Source organism: Camelus bactrianus, chromosome 6, assembly GCF_048773025.1.
Source record: "Camelus bactrianus isolate YW-2024 breed Bactrian camel chromosome 6, ASM4877302v1, whole genome shotgun sequence".
Taxonomy (NCBI): domain Eukaryota; kingdom Metazoa; phylum Chordata; class Mammalia; order Artiodactyla; family Camelidae; genus Camelus; species Camelus bactrianus.
In genome coordinates, this window is record NC_133544.1 from 101717581 (window position 1) to 101735246 (window position 17666).

At 41.9% G+C, this 17666-nt stretch overlaps 1 protein-coding gene across 1 annotated transcript in view; it reads left to right on the forward strand.

The window, feature by feature from the left end:
- LOC141578013 (uncharacterized) overlaps nt 1-17241 on the forward strand; it is a 119391-nt gene extending 102150 nt beyond the window's left edge. The window contains exon 9 of the mRNA XM_074366564.1: nt 12538-17241. The gene's annotated coding sequence lies outside the window, so the exon portion shown is untranslated. The remainder of the gene's footprint in view (nt 1-12537) is intronic.
- The last annotated feature ends 425 nt before the right edge of the window (nt 17242-17666 follow it).

The window sequence follows — 17666 nt, forward strand, 5'->3', positions numbered from 1 at the left end:
ATTTCCTTTAATCCTTGTAACTCTGTGTGCCATGGGCATTTATTTTCATGGACAGATGAGGAATCTCAGGGTAAAGAAGACTGTAATTTGCCCAAAGTCAGATCATAATTCTGGGTGCAGTGGCCTCGGTTCAGCATGTGCCCCAGGGCCTTCTGCCCTCTCCGATCAGCACCAGAGCCAGATGTGGGGTCAGCTGTTTCCCAGCCCAGAATATCTGGCAGGCCGCAAGACACACTGGCCCTGCGCTGCTTGAGCAAAAACTCCGGGGGGAGGCTGTTATAAAAGGGATAAACATAAAAACAGATGACAGCAAACTGTGATCAGCTCTGAGAAGGAAAGGAACACACCTCGCAGTGCAGAGCTGCGAGCTTTCCCATCAGTGCTGCTCTGGGGGCGTTCATATCGGCTAAACAAACTCTGCTGCTGCACCAAGGCAGGAAGGCAGGGAGCGTGTGGCCAGGTAGACAGGGCCTTGTTATCATACTCATTCCCCATTAAGCTGCAGCTGTCACGGGCAATTACCTAGTAAACAGTTGTCGGCAATAATCATCACGCACTTTTCTTGGTAGTTTTATTGGCCCCACCTTTGAGATGAGGTCATTGAAGCTGGGGAGTTTACTGCATGCCCGTGATCACCATGGAAATACCCCCACTGGTCTATCAACCTAGACTGGTGTGGCTGTCATGTCCCAGCCCTGTGAATGGCATCGTGTTGCTTCTCCCAAGTGTCCCAAATGACTGACATTGATATTCTTAATTCGTAGGAAATGGTATGTGACAATAGGTGAAAAAGATAGTAAGAAATTGTTTGGAAAACTAGAACAAAATCCAATTCTTCCCCAGCTGGGGAAGCGCACCCAGTGTCACCCACCCTACTCACTGCCTGTCACCTCCTCCTTGCTGACTCCACGTTCAGAATCCACTCTGAGCCTTTGAAGAACATTTTGCCTCATGACACTGTTGAATAGGACCTGCTAACCCTCTGTCCCTTGTTAACCCTCTCTTCAAAGCCATTTAAATTTTTTGCAGGCTCCTCCGCTCAGATGTAAGAAAAGACTCTTTAAACTTCTTGATGCAGCTCCTTAATGAAGATCTTGTGAAGGAAACCTAGTCAAAACCTGGGAGGTATGCACACAGTGACTGCAAAATCAGCACTTTGTGATGTTCAGTATCAGATTTGTGGGTGACTCAGGAAAGGCTTTTTTAAGGTAACAAGGGGAAAGTGATTGGGCGCAGGATGTGTGAGACTGAAACATCTCGGTCCCAGCCAGCAAGGCACCTGCGTTCAGGATGGTGTGTGGGGAGTGCAGAGTTCTCACAAAGAAAGAAGTGGTGGGATGGGAGGGAGGACAGTTAGGTACTTTACTGTGGAGGGAAACAGTGGGTTGAACATTTCCTGGTTGAACAAGAGGACTGTGACATGATGTGCTTGTATTTTGGAGAGAAGGGTTTTGTGGGGACAGGCCTAGGGAGAACGCTCTCTGGCTGGGGAGTCAGCACAACAGGGAAACACAGAGAACTGGGCAGACCCCATGGCCCTTGCTGGGGAAGAGGCTGCCAGCCAATTCGAGCCCTGGGGGCTGCTTCTGTCCCTTAGCTGGGGCCTCAGAGCTCCCATCACAACCCAGTCCTGTTGATACAAGAAAAAAAAAACGTGACGCATGAGAAGGGCTGTGTCTCAGGCTTTGGATGAGCCCCTGGGATGTGCCCCACCAGATTTTGTTCCTAGGCTTCATGCAGTAAAGAATTCAAGAGCAAGCCAGTGTTGAGTAAAGGTATATTTATTCAGAGAGATACATTGAAAGGCAAGAGAAACTTCACGAGTTGTGGGGTTTTGATGCTCAGATTAAAAGTAGGTACACACTCCACATAGTGTGGGCCTTCTCTGAAGAGGGAGAGAGAGTGGGGACCCCGAGGTGGTGTTGTGTTGCTCTTTTTTCTTGGGCTTGGTGGTTTCATATGCTAATAATAGAAGGATCAGCCTTAGGGCAAGGGGCTTGTATTCCCAGAGAGTTGACCATTTCCCACCCTTTGACCTTTTGTGGCTAGCCTTGGGACTGCCATGTTGCCTGGGGCATGTTATTCACCATGTTACTATTACAGTGGATGCATAATGAAGCTCAAGATCTGCTAGAAGTTAAATCTCTTCATCCTGTGCCTCAAGGCCTATTGGGGGTTGAATCCTTCACCATTATGATGTTAATTGTTGTGGCCTTCCTTGAATGAATGTGCTCTGCCCCCTTCCATCCTATCTCACTGTGATGACACAGAGAGAACAAAGGCCGGGCCCTGCCTGTACTCCTGCATTTAACAGAGGGAGGTGAGGTGTGGGCTTATGATGACTCTGAGTGGTGAGAAGGATGTTTCAGATTTTCCCACGTGAGACATGGGGACCTGCCAGCAGCCACTGCAGAACTATCTCACGGGCATCGTCGCTTGTGTTGTTATGGAAACAACAGGCCAGCCAAGAAACAAGCACCACACAGAGGGTTGGAGTACTGAGATTTATTACCCCTGCGGGCTCAGAGGGGCTTCTGTTCCGAAGCTCTGAGCACCTCCAAGACCTGCACATGAGGTTTTATAGGTTTAATTACAAGTATGGGGCTATTAGCCAATAAGGCTCCAACAACAAAAAGCAAGGAATCAGTACACTGAAGCTTATCAATTTGGAACAGATCACATTACTGACAATTGTTGACATCGGATTTACGAGTTAGCCCAGCAAAACTTAGATCAGTAAACGGACACTTATCACACTTAGATTTGTGACTTAGCTTGTTAGCCCAGCTGGGCTTTTCCTTCACAGTGTCACTCATCTTTTCTGTTTTTCTTTTTTTTTTTTTTAAGTATTTAATCCAAATTTAATATCAGGATTCTTTGGGAAATAAAATTTCTCTTTTTCTTTTCTTTGGGGCTCTTTGGGGGGGTAGGTAATTAGGTGTATTTATCTGTTAGTGGAGGCCCTGGTGTTCGAACCCAGGACCCTGTGCACGCTAAGCACACGCTGTACCGCCCTCCCCATCATCTTTTTCTTTTTGCTTTATCTGTCAAGAATCTTACACCTGAATTTCTAGTCGGCCTTTAACACTTGCCCTGACTTCATGGAAACCATTTTTATGACTTTACCTCACACTGGTTTCATTTAAGTATTGAATCTCCATTTTCTCTTCACTCTCAGCTTTGCCTTTTTGTTGTTATGGTTGTTAAGCTGTGTTTAAAAAAATTGTTTAATTTCTCTTTTAGCAGGAGGCTAAAAGTAAATAAATATGTAAACAAACAGCACACTTAAATGCTTTTATACATTCTAAGCTGTTTAGTAGTTACTTAAAAACTGAATTGAATATTAAAGTGATAACATTTTTAAATTATTTTTTAATTTTTTACAAAGATATAGCTGATTTAAAATATGATATATTTCAGGTGTACAATAGATGCTCCATTTATATTTACTGTAAAACATTGGCTGTATTCCCTGCGTTGTAAGATACATCCCTGTAGCATGTTTACATTATATGTTGCAGTTTGTATAAGAAAGTTGGGTAACGCAGATTCTGGGATGTGGTTGTGTCTGACCCAGGTTCACGCTCACCCTGCCTGTCAGAGCTCAGGCCCTCACTCCTGTATGCAGGAGAGCGAGTGGAGGTAGCTCTCATCAGCGCTGGTACCAACCTCTGTGCGGCAGTGAAAGCAGTGACTGTGTGTGGACGTGCAAAATGTTGTTTCAAGAGCTTTACATGCATTTTTGCATTTAATAATTAAAGCCCTCCTGTGAGGAAGCGTTTTATGATTTTAATGAATAAAACATTTTTTTGATATTGATAGACTTCAAACCTCCGGAAAATTTACAGGAATAGTACAATAAACACTCAGATACAGTTCACCTTAAAGGGCACTATTTGGCCTTTTGTGTCTGGCTTATTTTAGCATAAAGTTTGAAGGTTAATCCATGCTGTAGCCTGAATCAGTACTTTATTCTTTTAGTTTGATAATATCCTTTTTCTTTTTTTTCGTTTTTGTTCTATTTAAAAACATTTTCATTGAAGTCTAGTCAGTTTATAATGTGTCAGTTTCTTTTGCACAGCACAACACTTCAGTTAAAGAAGAACATACCTGTATTCATTTTCATATTCTTTTTAAACATAAGTTACTATAAGATAATAAATATATTCTCCTGTGCTATACAGTATAAACTTGCTGTTTATTCTATACATACTCTGTATCTGCAAATATTGAACTCCCAATATATTCCTTCCCACACCCTCTCCTCTCTGGTAACCATAGTTTGGTTTCTATGTCTCTGTGTCTGTTTCTGTTCTGTAGATAAGTTTATCTTTTTGTTTCTTTGCTTTATTTTTTGTTTTTTGTTTTTTTGTTTGTTTGTTTGTTTTAGATTCCACATGTGAGCGATCTCATATGGTATTTTTCTTTCTCTTTCGGGCTTACTTCACTTAGAATGACATTCTCCAGGTCCATTCATGTTGCTGCAAATGGCATTATTTTATTATTTTTTTATGGGTGAATAGTAATCTATTGTACAAATACACTACAAACTCTTTATCCAGTCATCTGTCAGTGGACATTTAGGTTGTTTCCATGTCTTGCTATTGTAAATAGTGCTGCTCTGAATGTTGGGGTGTAGGTGTCTTTTTGAATTACGGATCCTTCTGGATATACGCCCAGGAGTGGGATTGCTGGGTCATATGAGAGGTCAATTTCTAGTCTTTTGAGGAACCTCTATACTGTTTTCCACAATGGCTCCACCAAACTGCATTCCCACCACAGTGTAGGAGGGTTCCCAATTCCCCGCAGCCTCTCCAGCATTTACTGTCTGTGAACTTCTGAATGATGGCTATTCTGACTGGTGAGAGTTGATAATTGAATGCAGTTTTGATTTGCATTTCTCTGATAATGATATTGAGCATTTTTTCATGTGCCTATTGGTCAATTGTATGTCTTCATTGGAGAAATGTTTCTTTAGGACTTCTGACCATTTTTGGATTGAATTGTTTGTTTTTCTTTCTTATGAAGTGTAAAAGCTGTTTACATATTCTGGGAATTAAGCCCTTGTCAGTCTCATTTATTGCAACTATTTTCTCCCATTCCATAGATTGCCTTTTTGTTTTGCTTTTTGTTTCCTTTTCTGTGCTAAAGCTTGCAAGTTTAAATAAATCCCACTTGTATATTTTTGCTTGTATTTCTATTGCTTGAGTAGACTGCTCTAGGAAAACATTGTTGAGATGGATGTCAGATGTTTTGCCTATGTTTTCTTCTAAGAGGTTTATAGTGTCTTGACTACATGTTTAAGTCTTTAAGCCATTTTGAATTCATTTTTGTGTATGCTGTGAGGGAGTAGTCTAACTTCATTCATTTACATGCAGCTGTCCAGTTTTCCCTACATCATTTTCTGAAGAGGTTGTCTTAACTCCATTGTATGTTCTCACCTCCTTTGTCAAAGATTCAATGACCAAAAATTTGTGGGCCTATTCTTGGTAATTTTGTTTATCCATTCATTGATGGATGGATATTGTTTGTAACCTTTGGCTACTCTGAATGAGACTGCCATGAATATTGATGTGCAAGTTTTTGTGAGAATATGTTTTCATTCTGTTGCTGTAGAGTTGGTCCGCCATATCTGTAGTTTCCACTTCATGGATCCAGATGGCTGGTTGTAAAGGGACTCGAACATCCTTGGATTATGGTATCCAGGGTGGGGGGTTCCTGAAACGAACCCCCGGAGGATACTGAGTGATGAATCTATATGTAGGAGTGGAATTGCTGAGCCATATATTTCTAACCTTTTGAGGAAACACCAGGCTTTTCCAAAGAAGCTGCACCATTGCTCCTTTCCAACCGCTGCATATTGAGGGTTCCCATTTCTCTGCCTCCTGACCGATACTTGTTATTGTCCATGTTTTGATTATAACCATCCTAGTGAGTGTAAAATCAGATATCATTTTGATTTTGATTTCGCAAGTGATGCTGAGCATCTTTTCATATGCTTATTGGCCAATTGTGTATCTATTTAAATACTTGGCATATTTAAAAATTGGGTCGATTTTCTTTGTATTGGTCAGTTGTAAGCATTTGTTTTATATCCTGGATACTAGTCTCTTATTAGATATATGCTTTGCAAAATTTTTCTCCTATTCAGCAGATTGTCGTTTCACTTTACTTTTTTTAAACATTAAAACAATTTCTTTCTAGGGGAGGTAATTAGATTTATTCATTTTATTTTTCTTGCTAAGCACGCACTCTATCACTTGAGCTACCCCCTTCCCCTTTCATTTCACTTTCTTGATGATGTCCTTTGTAACAAATGGTTTTAATTTTGATGAAGTCCATTTTATCTTTCTTGTTTTTCACTTGTGCTCTTGGTATTGTATCTAGGAAGTCATAGCCTATCCTAGGACCACAAAGATTTAAACTATGTCTTCTTTTAGAAAATTTATACATTTAGTTTTTACGTTTCTGTCTGTGATCCATTTTGAATTAATATTTTATTTGTTATATAAAATACGGGGGTCCAGATTCCAGAATCATTCTTTGCCTTCAGATACCCAGGTGTCTCTGCACCATTTGTTGAATAGACTAATCTTTCAATGGAGTGTTGGCACATTTCTGGAAAAATGACTGTAAATGTAAGTTTCCCCCCTGGATTTTTTATTGTTTCTCATTGATTTTTGCATTCAAACTTATGCCAGTACCATAATGACTTGAGTACTATAGATTTGTAGTAACCTTTGAGTGAGTCCTCCAAATTTGCTCTTCTTTTTCAAGATTGTTTTGGCTGTCCTGGGCCCCTTGCACTTCCATATGAATTTTGGCATCAGTTTTTCAATTTTTGCAAAGAAGTCAGCAGGAATTTTGATAGGGAATCCATTAAATTTGTAGATCACTTTCGGGAGTCTTAACATTTTTAACAATATTGTCTACCATTCAATGAACATGGGATGCCTTCCATATATGTAGATCTTTTAATTTTTTTTTTTTTGGTGATACTTCAAAATGTTCAATGTGCAAATCTTGTAAAATTTTGTTAAATGTATCTCTCATTTCATTTTTAATGCTGTTGTAATTTGAAAGGCTGAGCTTCCTAAGGGTGGGACTATATATCAATTTATTTATTTCTAGGATTCCTACACAGCAAATACCCTAGATTTATATTTGCTACATAAATCTATCCACAATTCTTCCCACCCCCGTGTCATAAGAAACCAAGACCCAGGTTAAGCTACCTGAACACCTATGTGGAAGTGAGAAGTGAGACCCTTGGGTGGGGCTTTGTGCAGATTATACTGAAAGCTTATTCATTATGGCTTCATCTTAATTTCTTTTAAACAATCCTCTCAGTGTATATAGTCAGATACATTAAGAACATGAACTTTTGATGTGCAGAGGAGCTAAGACTATAATTTTCAAATAATTTCTAGTGAGAGTGTTGTACTTGAAACCTAATTTGAATCAATCTTTGAAGATTTATGTTTCAGGAGCTTTGACTATATAATACCTGTCTTTATTCAATAACTACAACTAAATGCTCAAACAGCATGTAAGAGTTTGAGCAAACTGCCCCTGCCCCGTAGTGCTGGTTGGCTGCATCTGTAACTGGAGTCAAGGCTTACCTATCCCAGTACGCTTGGGCGGATCTGCTCAAAGGGGTTCGTCCAATAGTTTGTCAGTAGTCTTTTGGACAAAGCCATAAAACATTGATTTAAGGTTGCTGGAATGGAATCTATTTTATTAATATTAAGTAAGCACTTATTGAGTGCTTACTGTATGTTGGGAATTGTCCCTCAGCTTCATATCAATATTATTTCGCTTAAAACCTCTCATATTTCCTTGTTATTCATACATTGCAGATAAGGAGACTGAGGATTAGGTCTTCTCTCTTTTGGGGGGAGCTCATTATCAATGATGGGAAGTTGTAAGGAAAAAGATATTGATTCACCCTGAGAAAATATTTTTTTGAGAGTCAGCAATGAATAGGGTGACCACTGAAGAGGGTGATCATTGTTCGATTGAGACGGTCACCGGGTTGTAGGGAGTCAGCATCCCTGTCCTGGACACGGCACGTGTAGCGCTGCGTGGTGGGTGAGGCGGCGCGGCCGCGCAGGGAACGCGGATGCCGGGCTGTTGGGCTTTGCTCAGGCCCGGTGGGGCTTTCTCCTAAGGGAAGTGGAACGTCATTGTCAGATTTTAAGTAGGGGAGAGGGGTGCTCTCGTAGATCACTTTTGTCTTGTAGAATGCTTAGAAACATTTAGAAGGCTCGGCAGGATGTGATGTGATAAGTCAGAGTAGGGTGGCTGTGAGGTGTAGCAGTGTTCAATTTTCAAGTGATTTTCAGTCCCATGTTTGTGTCTCAGTAGCCGTGTCACTTTGGATGACACATTCAAGGAAGTGAAACAATTTATCTTATTAATTGAAGCAGTGATATACCGACTTCCCAGGACTGCTGTGGAGATCCAGTGAGATAACATGTTCATAGTGTGCAGTGTGGTCCCCAGCACAGAGTCAGTGCTGAGGGAGTGCAAGTGAGAACCTGGTAGGTGAGGTTTTGGTGGTGGGACTCGTTGACTGAGGAAATTGGGCCCTGAAGGAGGGGTCCAGTCACATCTGTGAGTGATGGGACTGAGCTGGGAGAGGCAGACAGACCTTGACTTCGACAAGGGGCCCTGGGCAGGACGGCAATGGGAGGAGCACCATGAAGTCAGCTCTTTGCAGGTGGAGTTGGAGGTGCCCTTGAAACATCTAAGTGCAGTGCCACAATCACAGAGGAGGTCTAGGCCCGGGCTGTGCATTTTCCTATAATCTCAATCCCTGAGGACGCCGAGGTATTGATCATTGAACGTGAAGACATACTTACAGGACAAGTGAATAGTAGTATCATCTCTGTCATCAAAGCTCACGTCTCTTATTCATCACTCACTTTGCTAATTGGGTACTTACAGAGCTCACTTCACCGTCCTCCCATGGGCTCAGGCTCCACAGAAAAGATCTTATGAGTCTCCCTCTCTTCCAGAAGAAAACACATTTAGCTGGTAGACTTCTCTACTTCGCCAGACTTAGAATTTTATTTTGTTGATTTAATTCTGCTTTCTGTTGGCCGTCTCCTGACAGGAGAGACATTTTACCTCATAGTCAGGTTTTAATTAGTTGTTACTGAGAATTGCTGATCTGAACCATAGTGTATTCTTTCTATGAACTTTGTAGAGTACTTATCATTTTTCTGTCTTTGCCCTTTAATTTTGTTTCCTCTTCAATGTTCTATCCTATTTGGGGCCTTATTTTATTTTTTAATTAAAAAATATCTGTTTGCAGTTAAGAAAACAAAAGCAAAGAAAAAATGCACATGATAGCTAAATTTAGAAAATATCTATTGTGTTTTCTGCCTTGGCAAAGGAGGGTTCTAGAAAGTCTTGAAAACCTTCATTACATAAGTTCCTTAAAATGCTGATTAAGAAATAAGACCTTCTTTCCTCATCTTTCAAGCTGCACAGCTAATTGTGAAGAAAGTGAGGGGAAATCCTCAGAAACCAAGTCAAACCAGAAAGCAGGGATTCTGGGAGATACGCGAGCCTTAGAAGCCCTGGGGGGCCAGTAGGCTCCTGAACTGAGTTTCAGTTGCCTTGACAGGAGGTCAGGAGATGAGCCCCAGGCCTCTCACACTGGGAGTTGGATGGCTGTTCTTATGTAAGGCCAAGCACATCCTGAGAATCCTTTTTTATAAAAGGGTGAATTAGAATCAAAATTAAAAAAGCATTCCTCAAGGCAAGGAAGTAAGGAAAGTTAATTTTTTTGGAAGCGGGGAAAAATAACATATCCAATGTATGTATTTAGTTTAAATCTGTTCTGGCATGAGAGTGACAACAAGCTCCTGGCAGAAAATCACAGCTCCTCCCGGAATGAGAAGTTGTGTTTTGAATGAATCAGTGGGCAGCCATTCCGAAAAATGTCTCCAGAGTCTACTGGATCAAGATACTGGACCCAAACTCCTCCCTTCCATGGTCTCATTTAAATAACCAGAAAGGTTTTAAAGGAAAGAAGCCATAATCATAGTTCTACTTATTGACATTAACATATGCTAGGAATTCAGAGGTGACTATGGAGTTGTCTCCTCTTTTATGGACCTTACTTTCTATTTGACATATTTGGGGAACTTGGTGGAGGGTGGTGTTAGTCTGTTGCAATTAGCCAGGAGAGGAGATTAAGAAAACAGTGAAGGGTGGGTGATATTTTTAGCTAAGGACAGTCCTGTTCAGTTGGTGTGTAATTGCAGACTCGTTGATTTGTCACTGGAGGGAATTGATCTTATGGAATTTGGACTTAACTCAGGCCTCTTCAGAATGGACAAGTGAACCTGGAGAAAGACAGTCAAATCTGTGCAGACATTAAAGTCCACGTGAACGTGCTCCATCACTGAGCCAAAGATAGGACAAGTAGGCAGCACTTCTTGAGGACAGAGGAGTGGTTTTTAAGGTTCTCCAAGAATGAATCCCAGGGAACCGGATGGCCAGTTGTCAAACTGTGACTTTGCTCTTTGGACGGTTTACCCACCAAGGGTATTGGCCGTTTATAGGCTTCCATTTCTCGTTAATACATGTCAGGTGATGAGGATGTGGGCACAAGCGTTTGACACCTTGTCGAGGCGCATTTGAATACCTGCCTAGAAGAGCGGTCGCAGCTGCGGCTGCGTCATACATCTTGCCGCCAATCCCGCTCCCCGGCTCCGTGATCACGGCAGAGTGGTTCCTTGTTGAGTTGTCCGTCTCCTCTGTGACATCGTAACCAAACAAAAGACTGGAGCGTATTAGCTTGGCTTTGTTCTTTTCCATCCTTCCCTTCGAATGATGATGACTGATAGTGGACCTAATTACGTTTGCAGGTGATTTACAAGTAGTGCTGTCAGTACAAACCTTGTAATCCCCGCTGTGTGATCTAGAGAAGAAAGTGACATTCTTTCCAAATTGTTTTGATGCACTTATGTGGGAAAATGATGTACGTTTGAATATGTATTTCCTCTCTGAATCATCATGGCTACAGATGAATATTTGTAGACATGGAATGAGTTTTCTATATTTGAACTGTATGGTCCCCTAAATTCTCCTAAGCTTTTTAAAGTCATCACTGGAGTGCTACCTCCAGAGTGCCCCAAAGCATCCACCACTGCATGTTCTTCGGACGTTGTGAGTTTCAATGTTGGAGAAGGCTGCTGGATGGTGAGGCATTCTCTGGCACATCTCTGGCTGGCTGACGTGAGCTTAGCACCCAAGACTTGGCAGACAGTATCTAACCATGGTCACGTCCATTTCTGGGACACTCATGGAGGATTTTACACCTATGCTAGTGGCATACGTTATTTCATTTAGTTTTCCCAACAATCATAATTAGATTTTATCACCTGTAATAAAAAGGAAACTGTAAAAGCGAGTGACGTGCAGACTTTCGACTGGAACACGGGTCTTTCTGATCCCTGTCTCTGTTCCCTCCCCGGCCTATCCTTCCAAATGGCCAGGAGACTCTTCCTCAGTCTTGAGTTTCCTGCTGATGTTACCACTCTCTTTGATTCTGGAGAGGAAAACAAGTCTAAACTTACTTTCCATTGGAAATGGAATGGAGAGTTAATGTTGGAAGCCGGGAGAGTCTGTCCTGTGATGAAGTGGTCCCCGAGCCACTTCCACTGGGATGTCACATCACTGTCTTGGCCCCTTGATCAGCCTGTGCACAGGTGATAAGCCAGATGTGCCGAGCAGTCCTCCCGGACAGGGCAGTGGGTTGGAAATGAGTTTGGGGATTTGGTTTCATTATATATGTTCCTGAGGGCCTTGGCCTGGCACTTCGAGTCGGAGCATTCCCAGTCACACAGACTCGCTCTGGGTCCGTGCAGACCTGACGTGGCCTCAGCCTGAGGCTCAGGGCCCGTGGTGATGAGGAGCATTTTAGTCCATGGTCTGCCGGATGCTCTGACACTTCTGGGCTGTGGGACTTTGTCCAGGATGATAATAATTCCTCCCCGAGTTTCAGATTTCCTTGCCTGTGAGCCGGGGTAGTAATAGTTTCTGAAATGATTGTAATGATTCAGTAAGGGGCGCAGCGTGTGCTGGCAGGTAGCTGGTGTTTAAGGAGCAGAAGTCGCAGTCACTCTGTCAGCCTCTCACTGTGTGCTCTGTGCTTGGAGAGGTTGTGTGTTTGGTGAAAGTCCCGCCCAAATACTAGGGCCTAGATGAACTTTTGTTCCTTTACTTTCCCTTACTTTTCCTCTTTCCCTTCTCTGTGTCCCATGTTTAGGTAGCAGATTCCTCTATTTCAGGGAATACGGGCCTTTCTAGTAAAAGGACAGGAGGAACGCGGAAAGATGGGGCCCGTCTGAACAGCGCTGTTTCCCTGCATTTCTGCATCCGGTCCCATCAGTGCACGAAGTCAGCCTTCCTCTTCCTTCCTGTGTCATTGGGTCTCTGTTTTAAGGGAAAATTTTTAAGGGTCTTTTTTCACTTACATGTTTCGTTCAGATGCTTGTTGCTTTTCTCCCTGTGCTTCAGCGTCCCGAGGAGAGAATTCAGCAGTGCAGCATCCTCTCCGAGCTCTATGAGTTGATCGGCTGCCACTGCAAGTCCGCCTTCTTAATGCGGGTGGCATCCGTGCAGCGCGCGGCCCCCGGCATCATGGAGCCTGGCGGGAAGAGTTGCTACCGACTCCTTCTGCAGACGCTTCCTGGCTACAGTCTGTCACTGGATCTACAGGAATTCAGGAAAGGTTTTGGAATTAAAACATCGCTTTAGTCCCATTAACCATGCCTAGTTTGGGCCCTGCTGTCCTGTCTCATCAGGGTGAATTGTGATTCGTTTAGAACAGGGCTCAGCAGACTTTTTTCCGTCAAGAGCTTGGGAGTAAATATTTCAGGGTCTGCAAACCTCCTGATCTCTGGTGCAGCTGCTCAGCTCTGCTGTTCAGACGCCAGAGCAGCCGGAGAGTCCACACACCCACAGAGCTTTATTAACAGCAGTGGCTGGGGCTGGATTGGGTGTATGAAGAGCAGTTTGTCCCCACAGCCTCCTCACTATTGACGCCTGCACCAGAGCGTGCATTTGCGACAATGGGTGAACCTGCACTGACACTTCATCATCACCCAGAGCCCATACTTAACACTAGGATTTACACTTGGTGGTGTGCACTCTGTGGGTTTGGACAGGTGTAAAATGACATGTATCCACCGTCACAGCATCATACAGAGTAGTCTGTCTTAGTGACCCTAAAAATGCTCCGTGCTGCACCTCATTCATTGCTCCTTCCCCTCTAGCCTCTGACAGCCACTGATCTTTTAGTCTCTGTGGTTTTCCCTTTCCCAGAACACCATACAGTTGGAATCAGACAGTTGCACAACCTTCCCAGATTGGCTTCTTTCACTTAGTAATATGCATTTAAGGTTCTTCCATGTCTTTCCATGCCTTGATAACTCATTTCATTTTAGCACCAAATAATGGTCCATTCTCTGGCTGGACCACAGTTTATTTATCCATTCACCTACTGAAGAACAGCATAGTTGTTTCTGAGTTCTGGTGATTATGAATAAAGCTGCTATCAACATCTGTATGCAGATTTGTGTGTGGACACAAGTTTCCATTTCGTCGAGTAAACACCAAGGAGCACAGTTGCCGGATCATATGTTAGGAGTACGTTTAGTTTTGTAAAAAATTGCCAGACCATCTTCCAAAGTATCTGGGCAATTTTACATTCCCACCAGCAATGCATGAGAATTCCTGACGCTCCACATCCTCACCAGCATTCGGTGCTGTCAGTGTTCTGCGTTTTGGCAGTCCTGACAGGTGTGCAGTGGTACCTCGCTGTTTCAGTCTGCATCCCCTTGATGACAGATGCTGTGGAGCATCTTTCCGTAGACTTCTTTGGCATCTAGACTTCTTCTTTGATGAGGTGTGTGTTCAGGCATTTTGCTCATTTTTTAATCAGGTTGTTCATCCTTCTTGTTGAGTTTAAAGAGATTTTGGTATATTCTGGATATCAGCCCTTTATCAATGTGTCCCTGCCCTTCACCTGCAGCACCGGAGTTGTCCTTTGGTTCTCAGTGGAGTGTCAACTCTTCAAAGAGATTCCCTGTCTTCCTTCAGCCTAAATACTCTCCTGGTATTTTTCACTTTCATTGACTCATTTTGTTATTTTAAATAGCATTTCCCATAATTTGTACTTACATTAAAAAAAAAGGCAATGTTTGAACACCGCCTCCCCCACCAGGCTGTGTGCCCTGTGAGAGCAGAGGCCCTGACCCCACTCACCGTTTCCTAAGACAGCACATTGCACATGTCCATGTAAAAGTGTGTAACGTGGGGCCAAACCTGATAAGCAGCTCTGATGACTTGTGTTGTCTACCATTTATTGAGTAGACTTTGTTTCTGATCTTAATTATTAAATCACATGAATGAAACTTGTTTGTTTTGAAAAATAAAACAACAAAGCACACCTCCATGTGATTGGTACTTTCTACTTAGCCTTCTGACCCAGGAGGGGATGTTCACCATCATTTTGTGGAGGAGGTTGGGGAGGTAAAGTAAGAGAGTGAGATCAAATAAAGTAAAAATGATAACTATCAGTTGGCTTTATTTTCACTAAGACAAAAAAGTTACTTTAAACCCTATCTCAGCTGTTGTTCTGTTGTTTTAAACATTTCTCATAGAATTAAATGGAAGCCCACTAAACCCTGAAAGGGAAATTGTGTGCTCAGGTCCTGAAATGAGTTTATGTCTATTTCTTGAAATGCACAATTTCCCTGCTGGTTACAGAAATTCGAGGCGGGAACACAGCCGTGCGCTGTGTGTTTCTGCCGGCTTCACGGGCTGCTCAATGTCATTTTCATTTTCTTGTGTTGCAGTTTATGAAGGTTTTCCATGAGATATATTGCTCAGCCTTTTCCTGAATGAAGGATTGAATTTTCCACAGGAAATCTTATGAAAGAGAGTGACAAGGCACATGGGTTTCCCAAAAAGGAAGAGTTGATGTAATAAACTTTCACTATGGTGAACTTTTTTAATACAAGCCAGTTAAAAATTTTATCACTAGGTCATAGGCCACAAATCTGTCTTAAGAATAAAAAGATTCAAATTTTATAGAAGAAGCTGTTTGAATCAAGTAATAATTATGATTTGTACGCTATTTGGTGTTAGAACTTATACTCAGTCTTATCATAATTGCCTGTGGTAGGAACTGGATCATTACTTATTTATTAAAAAAAAATCCACTAGGTGCTATTTGTCCCATTCTTGATGCGGCAGTGCTGAGGTTAGTTATGTTGGGCCATTTAGGATTGTTAGCTAGGTTTTCCGGACATTGATTTCAGCCTTTTTATCTTTTTTACAATCTTTTCATATGTGTCGGCCTTTGGTCTTTTTACAACGTGGAAAAACTGCACGGATCTGCCTTTCCCTTTTTTCCTGTCTTTGTGGGAAATGATTTTTAAGAGAAATTACTAGGATATTAAGGATTTTGTGTGGGGTAAGTTTATTCAGTTCTAAGGATTTCAATTAATACGTATTAATACTTGCCATTCAGCTAATGACAGTAAAATTATAAACTAACTTATGTATACATCAGTAAGTATAGTACAATCAGCCCATCACCCAGATTAAGGAATTCACATACTTTTCCATATTTCCTTTATTCAGACCTTTGTTCTTTTATTTGTCCTTTGTTGAAGTATTTGACAGCAAATCCAAGAAGTCATGTCATTTTACCCTATGTACTCAAGTAGGCATGTCTGAGAAATGAGGGCCTTTTCTTTGATCAGGTTTTTCCGTTTGACTTATGTGCTCGTTAATTACCAGCTGTATCAGGCATCTCACTAGGAATTAGGGATCCTTGGGGCAATGAGACAGTCCTGGCTCCCAAGAAAGTTAAGGGCTGATGGAAGAAATCAACACAGGAGCTTTGGTGCCTCACTTAAGGTTCCTACTGGATGACACCAATTGGACAAAATTTGTGCACAATAAAGTAGGAATCACAGAAGGGACTAATCAGACTTGTAGGGCCGGCCGTGAGAGAGGCGGTCAGCAGGGCTACAAGAGGAGGAATCATTTGATCAGAATCTGAAATCTTTTCTGCCAACCTTCCTACCAAGCCCCCAGGGCCCATCACACACAACCCTGTGCTGTAACTGTTTTTGATTCCAGTTACCACATCTCTTTCAGGAAGGATTTTAAGGTGGAAAATATTTAAAATCAGTAATTGTTGCCAGAAGGGACATAGAACAAGGAACATGGAAACAACACAAATGTCCATCAGCACATGACTGGATAAAGACTAGGTGATACATATATACAATGGAATACTACTCAGACATAAAAGATGCCATTTGCAGCAATATGGATGGACCTGAAGACTGTCATTCTAAGTGAAGTGTAGTGGAAAGAGAAAGAAAAATGCCATATGACTTAATTTATGGGGAATCTAAAATTAATAGCAATAATAATAAGACCACAAATGAACTAAATATTATTTTGATTTCTTGAATATGTGTAAGTACATCTGACTGCCCTTTGTGATAGGATTACAATATTCTGTTTATTATTCTTTTGTAGATGTCCTTATTCCTCTGGTAACTGTAATTTTAAAAATCTAAAGCTCTAATCTGTTCTTAGAAAGAATAATTAGTACATATATATAAACTAAAAAATGCAGTATGCTCTATACATGTATTTACATGCAATATGTGTATGTGAAGTTGAACTGTAATAATTCTACCCGATAAAACTGAAAAAGGAAAAAAATAAAAAATTTATTTAGCAAAATCACCCCTCTTTAGATATTAAAACGTTCATTTCTGAGATTCTGTGAAAGACGGCATGGAAGTAGGTTTTTAAGATTTTCTCCTTGCTCCTCGGTGAGCAGCCTGGGCTGCAGAGCTTGGCCGCGACAGGCACCCAGGGCTTACCGGCTTGCTTCTCACTTGTTGGGAGGAAAATTAGCTGCTTCAGGAATATTTATGCTCTTAGAAGTTGCTGAAAACCCCACAGAGCTTCTGTTTACATGGGGTGTATCTGTCAATATACCCCATTTTAGAAATTAGAACAGAAAATTTAAACTCAAGAACTGACAAGCACACGCTGTCCCAGCACGTGGTCAAAGCAGTGCTGCCACGGTGGAGTGTGTTGGTTCTAGGAAAAATGCACAATACACTCAAGAATGAGGGTGAACCCACAGATCTCATCTCAGCAATGCTATGAAGAGGTGGGACCCAAAGCCCCTAAAACAGTGCTGAAGTCCCCAGATGTCCCAGAACACACAGAGCCATGGGATCAAGAATCCAGTACCTCATGGATCATCAGCTGTGGAGACTGCGTCCTGGGTCAGGAGGAGCAGAAGTAGGGATAGCAGGCACACATTCCTATTGACAGCAAAGCTTTAAAGGTTTTGAATTGACTGAAAGTTTGGCAAAGATTTGCATTTAGACTACTACATTTCCTCTCCTGGAGACGTTAGAAGGAAAACACTGATTAATAGAGGATGATTGTAATGGATTAATTATGATACTGATGACATGGGCTGTGAACACTAACCCTGCACTCAGTGTAGAATAAGCCTTTTATGTACACACTTCATTAGGTCTCCACACCCCTGCAACGTGGCATTAAGCACTCATACAAACATGAAACCAGTGACTATA